The 4242-nt window shown below is 39.1% G+C and overlaps 1 protein-coding gene across 1 annotated transcript in view; it reads left to right on the top strand.

Annotated features, from left to right (window-relative positions):
* Positions 1-1198: 1198 nt before the first annotated feature.
* mettl22 (methyltransferase 22, Kin17 lysine) overlaps positions 1199-4242 on the top strand; it is a 149594-nt gene continuing 146550 nt past the window's right edge. Inside the window, exon 1 of the mRNA XM_037689303.1 lies at positions 1199-1255. The gene's annotated coding sequence lies outside the window, so the exon portion shown is untranslated. The remainder of the gene's footprint in view (positions 1256-4242) is intronic.

The following is a 4242-nucleotide window of genomic DNA, read 5'->3' as shown; positions in this document are numbered from 1 at the left end:
TAAGAAATTGACAAATAAGTTGACTCGGAGAATTTTACAAAAGGAATTGTACCCTGGTCAGGTTAAACGGCAGTATATTCTTAAAGATTATAGATTAGATGTAATCTCTAAAATTAGAACAAAATATATTTCTTTTCCCCTTCCTCCAAAAGTAAAGGAAGTCCATTTTAAAATTCTAAACAGTATCTACCCAACTAATGCTTTTTAAAGATTAGATTTAAATTTGATACTGCTGGGTGCTCATTGTGCCATGATGAAGATGAAGTTCTGGATCATCTTTTCTTCCAGTGTTGTGTCACACAAGACTTCTGGAGCAGAATGTGGGGTTAGCTCCAGGACCAAGGAGTTGAACTGCCAGCTTTGAGTCTAGCAATAATCAAATTTGGTATATATTTTCAAAACTCCAAAACATAATTTTTAATCAATAATTTAGTTTTATTGGGAAAGTTTTTTGTTCATAAATGCAGATTTTTTAAAGTTAACCCAAATTTAAGTCATTGGAAAAATTTCCCAATTTGTTTTCGTGAGTCTTTAAATTTAGTTAAAAGTAAATCTGCCCAACAACTTTGTAGTTTGATTAACAACTTTGATTTGGCTTAAACCTCGGTGTTTGTTTCATTTTCATTCTTTGTTTATTTTGTTTTTGTTTGTTTTTTGTTTTTTTTTACTTTGAGTGTATGCAATTCAACCTGTGAAAACTGATGTTTTGTGCTGATGTTGTTGCCTTGTTTTGTTTGTAAACTGATGTTTCAAATAAAGGTAAAAAAAAAAAAAGTCCTAAATGTAACAACATAACCAGCAGAGGGCAGCATTGAACAGTTCGACATTCATTCTGCCCAAAGAAGGAGAAACGACCTGTGCTGCATTTGATGCCAATTGGAAAATCGGAATTTTTTAAATTTTTGACTCGTTAAAACGAAAAAACTTTCAAACGACGAATGTTCTTTTTTTTAAAGTTTATTAAATGTGCATTTTTTCTTTAGTGTCAAGACAAAGGGCACTTGTTAGTAAACTCAAACCTATTTCTTTTTTTTAATTTCATAAAACATACTATTTTTTTTTTTCCATATGTTAATCACACCTATGTAACTACTGACAAGAAAATTACTGTAGATGAACAAAAAGTCGAAACAACATTCACGTTTCATTCCATGAGAAATGTCTATTTCCGAGGTACCCCAAACGCATCATTAATCCCGGGGTCCTAACGTCATGTCCGCCCCGGTGTTCTGACGTCATGGCCACTCAGTCGACGGTGAGTTAGTGTCAGTCACGCCAGTTTCTGTAGCGTAGCTAACATTCTGTGATTGTCGGTGCGGCCGTTCATAAAACCAACACGCCCGTAGGGACGTTGTGCCTGCAGGCGGAGAGAAAACTGTTAGCAGGGGTAGTTAGCGTGCTGCCTAGCTGGGGGCGGGGCGTCTGCAGGTCGTTCTCACGTGCTGCTGCAGATAAAAATAGACACAGAGCACGTTTGATCCTCATTTATTTAAACTTCCTGCAGCTACAAGTTACTAAATGAAAGTTTTAACTTGACCACTCGTTCATATCTGAGCTGAAAACTGCACCTGAAGAGGATATTAAAACATCCTTACATGATCGCCCGCCGCCGCATTTGTTTATTATTGAAGGATCTCATGAACCACAGTTCGGATTTAATTCGGTGGTTCTGTCAGTCTGGCAAACAGAAATGGACATTTTAACTTATCTTCACTGCTTATACCAAACTTTTGAATTTGTCCCAACACACAAGTGTTTCATGATTTGAACTGAAACTTCCAGAAAGTCTTTGCAACTTTTTCACGCGGTTTTGTTTTTTCCACCAGAAGTTGTTAGTAGTGAAACTTCTGCTGAACAAGATGCAGATTATGTCAATCTTAAATAAATAAAAAATCAGTCGGAGCTTTTGAAGCAAACTTTTAAGTATTTGTTTTCTAACACAACCCAAAAACTTCCTTTTATTTTGTTTTGACTCATTTGTGATGGATGCAGAACAAAAAATAAATCAGGAAATATGACTAGTGGAAAGGTAAAGTGAAAACAGGATGCAGATCTGTTTGTAGACTAGCAACGTCATGTTTCTGGTATGTTACAGAAGCAATGGTGGTGTTAAGGTCTAGAAAGCACAAATCACTGCAATATTTCAATTATCCCTCCTCGCAAGTTTGTTCAGACAGGTGGAGGGGTGGACAAGTGGACCTCTGCCATCCTAAAGCTACTTAAATCTCAAAAATGTCAGCAGTTCATGAAAACTTGAACATAGCCGTTGGCTTGGCTTCACATTGTTATTTGAGAATCAGAATAAGCTTTATTATCATTGCACCCAAGTACAGCGAGATTATAGTACAGTCATCCGACAGATGGGCGGAGTGGACGTGGCTGCAGCTCCAAGGAACGTGGCCCCTTATTCTTTAGATAGAAAAGGGGAAAGACCACGAGGATAGTGGGTATTAAAAAAAGCTCTCTTCACACCTTGTCCTTGTCAGGACACGGTTTAAGACATAAAAAAAATCTACCAGCAAGCACATTTATAGATGCATTACATATGCATTTGACGACAAGATGGTGAGATTTGTCCACAAAATACTTCCAGATAGCACCATAGTCCTGATAAGATAATAATAATAATAATAATGTGTTATGTATTGTCATCATTGTATGTTCCCATACAATGGCGAAATTGGCTCTGCATTTAACCCATCCACCACCAGGTGGAGCAGTGGGCAGCTATTGGAAGCGCCCAGGGAGCAACTGGGGATGAGTTGTCCTGCTCAGAGACACCACGAGGTGTGCAATGACTGGGGATCAAACACGGGACCTTCGGGTCCCGAGTCGGCTGCCCTGCCTACACCGTCTCGATGTGTCAGCCGGTGCAGCTCTGATAAACATTCACAGAAGTTCTTGGGGGTGGTGCCGGGGGTGGATAGAGCGGAGCCGCATTAGTTTACACATCCCCAGAAGCAATTTGACAAGTTGGCCTATTCGTAGCCGAATGGGGAGGCCAGATTCAGATAAGCCACATTTGTTTTTTTGTGCAGGCATCACGATGCAGGCAGACTGTTTTTCTTGTCAGCCCTGAGTTCTGCTGGTACTCCCGTGATCCAAAATGACCAGATTTGTGTGCTTTCCGATGGTCCATGCTTATTAGCCTTCTCAAAGATCAATTCCAACATGCTGGTGAGTTCCAGAAGCCTCAAGTGGTCTGTGATTCTCATAAATCGCTTCCATCTTACGGTTGAGTTTGTAAATCAGCTGAGTCTGAGTGCTCGAAGTGCAAACTAATCCTTCACATAAGGTAGGCAGCTTTGCCATGGCCGAAACTGCTGCCGCCGTCTTTATTAATACCCGATAGCATAGGTATCCAGTCCACCGGTACCAAAAAGCAGAGATCCTGCTATCATAAATCAGAGACACGGCTATCATAAATCAGAGACCCTGCTATTATAAATCAGAGACCCTGCTACCATAAATCAGAGACACTGCTATCATAAATCAGAGACCCTCGATCATAAAACAAAGACCCTGCTATCATAAATCAGAGACCCTACTATCATAAATTAAAGACCCTGCTATCATAAATCAAAGACCTTGCTATCATAAATCAGATACCCTGCTGTCATAAATCAAAGACCCTGCTATCATAAATCAGATACCCTGCTATCATAAATAAGAGACCCTGCTATCATAAATAAGAGACCCTGCTATCATAAATCAGAGACCCTGCTATCATAAATCAGAGACCCTGCTATCATAAATCAAAGACCCTGCTATCATAAATCAGAGACCCTGCTATTATAAATCAGAGACCCTGCTACCATAAATCAGAGACCCTGCTGTCATAAATCAAAGACCCTGTTATCATAAATCAGAGACCCTGCTATCATAAATAAGAGACCCTGCTATCATAAATAAGAGACCCTGCTATCATAAATCTGAGACTATGCTATTATATATCAGAGACCCTGCTATCATAAATCAGAGACCCTGATATCATAAATTAAAGACCCTGCTATCATAAAGCAGAGACCCTGCTATCATAAATTAAATAACCTGCTATCATAAATCAGAGACCCTGCTATCATAAATCAGAGACCCTGTTATCATTAATCAGAGACCCTGCTATCATAAATCAGAGACACTGCTATCATAAATCAGAGACACTGTTATCATAAATCTGAGACCCTGATATCATAAATTAAAGACCCTGCTATCATAAAACAGAGACCCTGCTATCATAAATTA

Source organism: Nematolebias whitei, chromosome 15 (assembly GCF_014905685.2).
Source record: "Nematolebias whitei isolate Nwh7 chromosome 15, NemWhi1, whole genome shotgun sequence".
Lineage (NCBI taxonomy): Eukaryota > Metazoa > Chordata > Actinopteri > Cyprinodontiformes > Rivulidae > Nematolebias > Nematolebias whitei.
The sequence above is the reverse complement of the archived record's forward strand: the minus strand, read 5'-3'. Positions and strand labels throughout refer to the sequence as shown.